Raw genomic sequence first — 11,366 nt, 5'->3', positions numbered from 1 at the left:
TCGAATCATGGACGATATTTAGAAATTATTTTAATAAGAAATTCAAAGGACTAGCGGGAAACATAGAATTACTTAAAAATTTGATTTTAAAACTCTCCAATTAAAATGTCGCTGAATGGAATGTCACTGTACGTCCTAAATGTCACTATAAATGGAATCTTTTGAATAGCTTGCAGAAAATGAAAACTACTTGGACAATTTTTAAAATCTGTGGAAGTAATATCAAAGAGACTTTTGTTTTTAAACATTAAAAGCATTAAAAAGCAGGCATCTACCCTTGACCGATGATCGGACATCCCATGAAGACATCTACCAAGACTGACTTTTAGGACAGGATGCTATCTTTTCTCTTATTTCCAATATTATCTTTTTAATTGTGGCCGCAAATTGCATTGAATCTATGGAATCGGTTATTTCTGTTATTATCGAAATGAAATTTGAAAACAAAAATTCGTCCCATTTCTTTAATTTTTATGCATCAATTTGTCCATGCACAAATAGAAAAATGGTATAGTTTAAAGACAGCAAAACTGAAAACAAATTCCAGTTTTTTTTCCAGTTGATTTTGTTCACTGTTGATGTTTGTTTTCTCGTTAAGATAACGAATTCTACGCAATTCCTTTTATTCATATTTAGTATGTTCATCCCTTCCTTACTGATTGTATAGGTTATGTGATCTGGTACATGCCGACTCTAAAGAATAAATAGATATTTAAAACAATAATGTGAACTGGTTCCTCATCTTTATAAAAATGGCGCATTTTTGAATCTATTATTAAATAGTAGGTTTCGGAGAATTTGAATATTGCATCCACGTGTAACAGAATTGGCACTTTCTCCTGCGCAGTAAATATAGGATTGCCATTTTTACTGAGACAACTTTTTCTATAGATATCGATATACTTTTTAAAAATACGAAACTTGATAAATAAAATTTTAATCTCTATTTTTTTTACATTATAATCATATTTATCCACATGCCAACGATGTGTAGAATAAAATATCATGTTCGATTATCCCTTCAAATATTATATATCCCTCAAATATATATATATATCAAATAATATATACCACCTAATGGCCAAATTTAGTCGACTTGGGAAAAAATCTCTAGGGTTTGTCGTCCCACCTCTTATCAACCTCCTTCGCCTCGTCCTTGATTTGAAATTTTATCTATCTTAATATTTGGGAAAAAAATATTAAAACAAATAGAATGAAAAAACGGCCAATAAAATATTTTATATCACTCCCAATATGTACATAAACAATTCATGACTTAATTTATAATTCATTCTCAGAACACACGCAGATTGTATGATTAAATTGTATTTTGAAACGTGTGCTTATTTACTTTGAAAATGTACGAAATTACACAACTAAATTGGAAATGATAACGTTTGATTTCATTGGTGGATATGAAATATAATCTTTTGAGAAAACAGATTATAAATTATCCAAGCTTATCTTTTATTTAGAGTGGTTTCTGCGGTTGAGTTCTGAGACTAAAATATGTAACTCATCCATCTAAGATTAATGAATATGATGATTTATAAAAATCTCAAAAACTGATGCAGCAGACAATCATTTATTCATTACTCATTAAAAAAGAATACTGAAAAGAAGTGTATCACCTCATATTTCCACAAAAAAAAAACTTTTTCTATTGATTCACTACAGCATAATTTAGATATTATGTCTTCTTTCAGCTAAAATGAAATTATAATATTATAGTAATAAAGAAGAATTAATAATTAGAAACTATAAAAAGAGTGGAAATATTCTTTCAAATTTATTTGAATATTGAATGAACAACACTCCATATATTGAACAAGATTAATGGAAAAGATAATTGGTAAAGTGCTTTATACTGAGATATTTGCATATTATAAATTTATTCCTGAGAATTTTAAAAACATAGGAAAACAACAAAATTCATTTTAACTTAGAAATTCTTGTATTGATGAAATGAAAATAGTTTTAAGTATTGCACGAAAGTTCTATAGTAAGACACTGGAAATCATTAAGATATTTACTTTACCAAAAATTAATGTCTAAATTATAGCTTTTGTAATTCGTGAAAAAAACGACAATTTGCATAAGAATTTAAAAAAATATTGTAGTATGATTATTTTTCAATCTTTGATCCTGTTGACTTGATTGTATCAGTCATTATATTTTGCGAAAAACAATTTCCACATCAAGCAATTTACAGAAAGAGTTGCATCCTAAAAATAATATTATGTCAATAAAAACGAAAGAGAAAGCTCAACTTTGAAGCTAATCATAGTTGAGCTACCTAACCGAAGGCTTACGGTTAAATTAAATTACGAGAACTATAGACGGGAACTATGGTTGAATACTAAAGACCATCACCGGCCATGGCACAAACCCTCTCGTAAAAGGCAAGAGACAACTCGACCTAACACCGTTTCTGTGCAAAGCAGGATGGAGAGAGGAGAGAACCAAACAACATTCGCAAAACTCTTCATTCCAGTATCTGAATGACCCGGCCGGACATCTTTGACGTTTAAGTGAAAAATTTCTTTTCATTATAGAATTTACATTTATCAAAATCTTGTTTAATCAAATAGTAAGATTGATCTGAACTTCATTGCAATAGAAAAATGCTATTTATTGTATTCAAAATTAATTTCGGAAAAGTTTGTTATATACTGAGGTGACAAAAGTCATGGGATATCACCTAATAACATGTCGATATCATTTTGCCCATCGAAATGCTGCATCTCGACATAGCAGGGACTTAACAAGTCGTTGGAAGTCTCCTACAGAAAAATTGGGCCATGCTGGATCTATACATATCCATAATTGTAAAAATGTTGCCAGTGGGAGATTTTGTGCACAAACTGACCTCCCGATTATGTCTCACAAATATTCCATGGGATTCATGTCCTGCGATCTAGGTGGTCAAATATTTCGCTGGAATTGTCAAGAATGTTCTTCAAACCAATCGGGAACAGTTGTAGCCCGGTAACATGGTACATTGCCCATAAAAATTCCATAATTTTTTGTTCCATTTCAGGCATAACCTCCCACCATGGACAACGCAGTGATCGACCGTCTGCATTTAATAATCGAGACAATGCCATCATTGTTCCATTCATCGGTTCAGTTGGATCAGAGAACACAGTCCATGCCATCTAAAAACAACCTACATAATGGAGCCACCACCATCTTGCACAATGTCTTGACTTCTTGGGGGTCTGTGCCACATTTCAGATCTACCACCATTTATTACCAACTGAAATAGTGATTACGGTTTCCCAGTCGCTTAGAATTATGAGTCCAGGAGCGGCGCTGCAAGTGATGTGGTTCTGTTAGTGAAAGCACATGAGTCGGTGCTGTGCTGTAATAATATAGCCGAATTTCGCCGCACTGTCCTAATGCACACATCCGTCTATGTCCACATTGATTCCTACAGTAATTTCACGCAGTGTTATTGTCTCTTAACACAGATAATTCGTCACATACGTCGCTTGTATCGGTCATTAAATGCAGGTGGTTGGCCTTTGCTTTGTCCATAGTGGGAGGTTATGCCTGAAATCAGGTATTATTTGCACACTCTTAAAACTGTGAATTTCAGGATGTGGAATTCCCTGATTGCCGAAATAGAATATCTCATGAGTATAGCTCCACCTATCATTCCGCTTTCAAAATTTGTTAATTCTCGTCGTGCGGCCGTAATAACGTCAGAATCTTTTCACATGATTCTCTTGAGTAAAAATTAAATCCCTGTCAATGCACTATCCATTGATACATTTTGTACGTGATACTGTTGCTATCTATATAATTGCATATTGTTATCCCATAATTTTTGTCACCTCCGGTGCATTTAAAAAAAATTGCACGATTTTTTTTTTTTAATTATAATTTAAAAAATAATTCTTTCTTTGGAGACAGTCATAAAATAATGTAAAAATTGTTTGGTGAATTAGAATGCTCCAAAGTAATTCAGAAAAAAATGCTAAACCTTCTATAAATTTTAATTTTAAATATCTAATTAAAATTTAGAGAGCTCCTTTCTTAGAAAGCATCTATTACATAATAAGCAACTACATGTCAAATTTGGTAATCTCTGGTCTCTGGTCAATGCAGCTTGCATATTACCATTTTTAAAACATGTAATTAACAGAAATTGTGCCAGCTTAAATATATATTTATGTTAAATATGTGCTGAAAACGTGATGACAAAAAGGTTGCTGATTATAAAATTTAATCCACTGTAAATAATTTTGCAAAATACAGAATCAAATAGAGAGACCAAAACTTTTTATTGCATTTTCTGGAAATTAGGAATGCACATGTACATTCTAATATTCAATTTTTTTTAAGGAATATCTATTTAAAAGGAATAATAAAACATACATTAAATTTTAGAGTTTCCTGAACATAGAAAAAAATATTGATTGAAAATATGGTGATATTATATATATTTAGAACAAACTTGAGAGTCCATTTTGATTTTTTTAATTCAAAAAATAAGTTCCCTGAAACTAAAGAAAAACTAAAATAGTAAAGAAACAATACTGGTATATTTTCATAAAAAGAATTGAAATAGTGAATCTATTTCAGAAATCGTAAATATAAAATGTTGCAAAAAGTACAATTTTACTATTCTTAATTTATCATGAATAGTTGAAAACATTTTGAAAAAAAATTCAACTTTCCACTTAATCATAAAATATTGAAAAGAAATTAAAGAGATTTGTTAAGTTAATAAACCCATAAATCTTTATTCTAAAAGAAATCTAAATCAGGATATACTTTTCCAAGTTCCATATTGAACCGAAATCTATCTAAATGAAGTTTGTAGATCGATATGAATATGACAGTTCGAAACCATTTTCCACAATCTGAAAAAAGGAATTCTAACTCGCAGAGAAAGCTGTCACTGATAGATTAATGCCCTGTATTTTTTCCTCCAGAATTCTCGAAAAACCTTCGAATGATTAAAAAATTGAAAGAAAAGTTTCCCACCGGCCATTTGCATCCGCTTTTCTCTGCCATTTTCTCCCTTTTTTTCCTGACTGCTAACTTTTTCTTAGGGATTTTTTTTATTTTCATTTCTTTGCATTCAGAGATCATATTCCTTTGTTTGGTTACAAATACATTTTTCACGTCAAGCTTTGAACAAAAGATATCTTCTCTTTTCATCTCATCTGCGAAGAAATTTTTTGAAAGGAATTTGTAGAAAAACATCCATTCTTTCTCGTGCGCTGATTCAAGAAGGTTTTTATCCTATTATGAAAAAAACAAAAATCACCATCCAAGAAAGAATAGAACTCAATAATTCCTTGGCGCTGTGATTAGATGATCATCAATTCAAATTCCCAAAAATGAACCCTGGATACGAATCGAACAAATATGATTGATGCTGTTTGAAAACTTTTCTCGATATTTCTTCTTTTTCAAAATTTAAAACACTTTTGTTTCCGTCACAAAAAGTAAGATAGTTTTTCTTCATCCACGAAATGTATTTCTGAATCGAAATAAAAAAAATAATAAAAAAATATCCAAACAAGATAAAAGAAATCCTGGAAAGCAATGGATATGCAATAATACTAATAGATAGCTGTAAGCACCAGTTTATAAAATTTCAATCTTGCTATCTAATAATTTCAAACTATAATAATTATTTCTTTTTAAAATTTTTAGTCCCTATTTTATAGCGGTACTGTTATTGTACTTCAACATTCCTATAATTAATCGGATTTTTCCAAGTAATTACCGATTTGTTAAAATGAATCAGAACGTTAGAGAGAGAAAAATTAATGGTCACTGGAACGACTAATGTGATTGATATTTAATATTAAGGAAAAATAAACAACATAAAAAATTTCAAAAATAAAAAATTGAAAATAAAACAGATAAACAGTAAACATAATAAAGGCGAAAATAATTCAAGAAATCATTCTAGAAATGAGTCAATTATAATATTGAAACATATTAAAAACATACATGAAAGAGAGTAATTAGTTTGAATCATAAACAACTGAATTTCAACTGGATGGATGTTTATGATAAACATGTTCCGTTTTATAAATTTATTTGACATTTCTTTCTTTTTTTACGTAACTAACTCGTCTCTCTAACAAAGAGAACGAAAATAAAAATAAAATGACTGTAAGAAGTGTTAGTATTCATATCCATCGAATGTTCCTGTAATGGCAGATGTATCGATTATCTTTCTGTGTGCTAAGTGGTTAAGGTTTATTCTCTGAATTTCTGAACTTTTAATTTAAAATATTATGGGACCTAGGAAGGAAAAAATTCGGAAACTTATGTTCTCCGCAGGAACCAGTCATGGGATACATATCGCTGTTATTAATTATATGCAAACATAATGAGAAATTGAAGTCAAACCTCACTTAACGAACAGTTCCCATAACAAATTATTCAAATAACGAGTAAACCAAAAGTGAAAAAGTGACTCGTTTATGAGCAATGTTTCGCAGGAGTGACAAGGACACACCGTGACTGCTGTATTGGCTTGTATCGGTCTGTGTGCGCTTGTTTAAAGAAAACTCTTATATCAACATGAAAGAAATTTTGGCTTGATAGCATTGTCGAACACAAATGGAGGGGAGGGGGGTGAGCAAGTGCTTGTGGAGCTTTAATTGGTGGGATTGTGTATCTGGCCAAGATTAATGGGGAACGGTGGTGAATAGCAACGACATCGATGAGCTAGTAGATGAAAACAGTCACAACTACCGAAGAACTTATGGAAATGCATTCTGAGTCACAGAAGAAAAAAAAACTGCTGAAGAGATTTGATTAGGAGATAAGGAAAAGTAGTTTCAATAGAGCCACGACCTCCCTGTGAAACAAGGGAGATGCTGAAAGTATGGGAAATTATTGCATCATACTTTGAGGAGCATCACTCATATAAGGTAGTAGCTATGTTAGCTACAAATTCATTTAACGATTATAGTGGCCCTCATTTTTGACAAATTTTGTTGCGTAGCCAAAAACAAATGTCTTTAGATAGTTTTGATTCTTAAAAACGTGCATTATAAATAATAAATTATAATATTATTAATTTGTTTGAGCATTTCTTTTGTAATGGAACATGTTTTCCTATTCTACATGGATTCCTGTGGTAAAAATTGTTTCGCATTGCAAATATGATTCGGGAGTGAATTATGCTCGTTAAATGATGTTTCATTGTATTGTATTATTGTATTTTACTGTTTTAAATTGCTGAGCTGGGTACCCAAAACGTGGTCTCGAAGAATGAAGTAAATATTTCCAGTATCCCCACTTTTTTTTAAATTAAAAAAATGAATGAATAAATGAATAATTTAAATTTTATTTTTATAGTGCACTATTTTTTATTTTCATTTTGTACTGTTTTAAAAATTACACATCAATTACAGTTTAATTTTGTGTTGTTTTTTCTTATTTTCAAATAAATAACTTCCTTATTTATTATCATTTTTAAATAGATAAATATACGAAAAATAACTGTTAATGTACTGTATGTGTGTGTGTGTGCATGTGAGGGAGAGAGAGAACGTGCATGCGCGTGCAATGATATCTTTTAATCTAAATTAAATCTTAAGTCATTTTCCATATTTTTATCTTAAATTAGCCCATATTACTTTATACTCTTCTTTTCTCTTATTTCCTGTTTAAAAACCCATTTTTTATTTAATTATTTCTAACATGAGCCGTAAAAAATTGCTAACACATTAAGTTCTTAGGCTCCGAATAAAGGGATAAAAAATCTTTAAAACCTATGGCAACCTAAGATTCCTTTTCCTAAATCGACATGTGTCAAAGAAATCTCCATCAGAATCTCTTAGTAAAATTCCTAAAGGGAAAATTTCAAACACTTTCACACTTATGCTCTAGTGCGAATAGACGTGTTCATCCTTTGTTATCAATTTTAGAGACCAACTTAGATGAGTGTCACGTCGCGGAAAAACACATTAATATGGGTATAACTTTCAAAAAAATTATTTAAGTAAACAAGCATCATAAAAGTATTCAAGAATGTATTTAATTTTCCTGCCTCCTATAAAAAAATATATTAAATTCTCTAGTCTTATTTAAATACAATAGATTTTTTTATATATATATTTAAGCTATTTTTTTTACTTTCACGTATTTTAAAATATTCTGTAAAGTTTATAAAGCAGAAAAAAATTGAAAATTTCTAAATAACATTTTGGATTTTAGAGAAATATGAATCAAATCTATCCGAAATTACTGACGTTTTTCTCTTACGATCCATAATAATTCAAAATAAAAGCGATATTTATTTTTTTTGAATTAGATAGATTTCCCGTTTATTTCTATTTAAACGGATTCCTTTCCTGATAATATATTCTGTGTGGTAAAAAAGAATATATTGTTTGTTACAATTGCAATTGTTATTCAGTTTTTCAAAGCAGAACTTTTTACAACATGTCAAGCCTTAAATTGAAAAAACCATAACAAGCCATACTTTCATTATCATTTATTCATGGACAGACTAAGTATATTAAATGCTGTTCAAACATTCAACCCAAAGAATAATTCAGTAGAAGGTGTTAAAAGTCTTATTGATGGTAATATCATTACACTGGATTAAAGGCCACAGCGGCATCAAAGGTAATGAATTAGTTGATCAAGCTGCCAAAGCCTCAATAGATTATCATCGTGGAGAATCTGAAAAAGAAGTCAGAATACTTCTTCATAAAATGACCTTTACCGTTAGTATCTTTACCTATAACCGCTTTACCTTTAGTATCTTTTCTCAGATAAAAAGAAATAGATGTATTGATGATAAATATTTAGCCCAATTAATTACAAACCATGGACTTTGCCTGCATTATCCTAAAATATTCAGTTTGAGAAACTGTAGCTGTAGATGTGGTGATTATTTTGATGACATTGCACATTACATTTTTTCATTGCCCTATTCTTCATCATTTGAGAAAATGCATTGAACTTCAACAAAATAAATTTTATCAAATGAAAAATTGATTTTAGAAGCTGTCTTGGATTTTCTGTATCACAATGAAAGTAGAATTTTTCAAACGGAATAATAATCTTTCTCCATTGGCTCTTATCCGGACTATCCTTCATTATTTTGGACTTTGCTCTCGACGGAGTCATTGTGTTATTTAACTGCAAGATAAAAGGATTTTTTTTTTTTTTTTTTTTTTTTGCTGGTTATACCTTGCTATAAACCATTTTTGTATTCGTCTTAGTACTTCAAGTGTTAAAACTTTTTTAACAGCAGCAAACTTTAAATGGTACTCTACCATTGCTTGAGCCTTTCAAAATATATCTAGAGAAAGTCAAATATTTTTAATAGTGATCAGTATCTTGTGAGTATTTAAAAAAATTCAAAATGAACTCTTTTTCTAGCCTTTCGTACCTGAGCCTGAACTCTGCCTAAGATTGAAACAATGTATATATTTATTTTTTCTTGTTTATTTCTTTATATTTTTTCTCTTTTCTTTAAAATTCTTTTGTTTTCTTTTTATTTTCCATTTATTTGTTTACATTTTTCTCTTTTCTTTAAAATTCTTTTATTTCCTTTTTCATTTATTTTTCTGTTTTCTAAGTTTAAATTGCCTATCTTTGGTTAATTTTATTTGCTAATTAGATTTTAATTATATTTTTACTGTGAAATATTATATATTGCTGAGTCATTCAGATTTTCTCCCCGTTTTCTTTTTATGCCTTTTATGTCGTTTTCTTATTATCGTTTTTAGCATCTAGCGCACATACTCATAAATTTCTTTTGAATGGGTGGTCTTTTGACAGCCATTTAAAATCTATTTTTTATTTTAATCACGAGCTCTTTAACAATAAAATATCATTTTTATAAATGAATGCCACCTAATCATCATCAGAATGCAATTGCGACAGACGGTTTATTAAAGCATGAACGAAATTATATTCCTATACGATTACAAATTAGTAATATGCATACCTTCTAATATCATTGCTGAATGAAGAGCCCATGAAGATGGCGTAATTTCATTCCTATCATAGGGACACAGGGGAGCATGATATGTAATCAAATCGTCCTGATCGAATTGTTATCAGTGATATCTGATAATATAAAGTGATCGAAAAATCCTTCGAACACCCATGCTAAAAAGTAATCATGTGCAAGCAGAAAACGTTTGTGTATTTATATATTTATAAAATAAAAAATTTATCTGTACAAAACATTATTTAAATATTGTTATATTCAATATCCCATCATTTGCTTGTTTCTATTTCTAATCATCTCATTGAATTTGTTAAAAGATTAGTTCGGCTTGTAATTTGAAATTGACCTAGGGGTTCTATTTAAAATCTCACAATAAAAAAATCTCACGTTATCAAGCATAATATCAATAGATGAATAAAAAAAATAATTCCATGATTTAAAAACTTTTTCTGATAATGAGTGAACCACAAAATGTTTCCATTTCACATCTCCCCCTTTCCTCTATATCCTATTTGTTTATTTTACTTCCTCTCGTCTCCCATAGAGATATCTATCTCTCAGAACGACTTTGGATTGGAAAATAGCTCACAATAAACAAAAAAATATATATAAGAACAATATTTAAATAATTATCTTTGGAAGGAAGCATTTTTATACTTAGAAATATTGCAAAAATTATTCTTGTGCAAGAATTCTTTCGGCAGTTATTTACGAAAAAATTACGGAAAATATTAAAACTTGACTTAATTTTTTTTAATTAAAATTTTTAAAAAAATCAAAAAAAGGTTCCCATGTACACATTTCCTCCCCCAACGAATATCTGTGACAAATTCAGTTGCTGTTGATTCGATGGTCTTACTATAGATCCCCAACAAGCAGATAAATGTTTAACTTTTTTAGAAATGAAGATACAAAATATGCAAAAATTACTCTGTTCAAGAGCTACCATAAACAATGAAAAACTATATTAGAAAAATCTTTAATTCATTATTCATAAATTAAATTAAACCCTAAAAATATTAACCCTAATTAAAAGCTTTGTGAAAATTATAGTTTTTTTAATATTCCATATTTTAGAAGCAATTACCTTTGAATCGAACTTCCATACTTACTACGAACGAAAAGTAGTCCTCTATTTAAAAAATTATATTTTTAATTCCAAATCGTAAAAAGAAGTCATTTAACTAAAAGAAATGTTTAAAATTAAAATTAGATATAGAATCACGTGAAACTTCATATTGAACTAACACTGCGTTATTATAATCCACAGTCGCCTCTCAAGGTCCGAGTAATGTGGTGAAGCTTTATAAGCCAGCTAACAACTCTTGGACAGGAGTGATCACTTTTGTCTAGTGGTCATGTTACTCGGCTACGAACCCAAACGTTGCCAGTTCAATCCTCGCTATCATCAATA

This window comes from Argiope bruennichi, chromosome 1 (genome assembly GCF_947563725.1).
Source record: "Argiope bruennichi chromosome 1, qqArgBrue1.1, whole genome shotgun sequence".
NCBI lineage: Eukaryota > Metazoa > Arthropoda > Arachnida > Araneae > Araneidae > Argiope > Argiope bruennichi.
The sequence above is the reverse complement of the archived record's forward strand: the minus strand, read 5'-3'. Positions refer to the sequence as shown.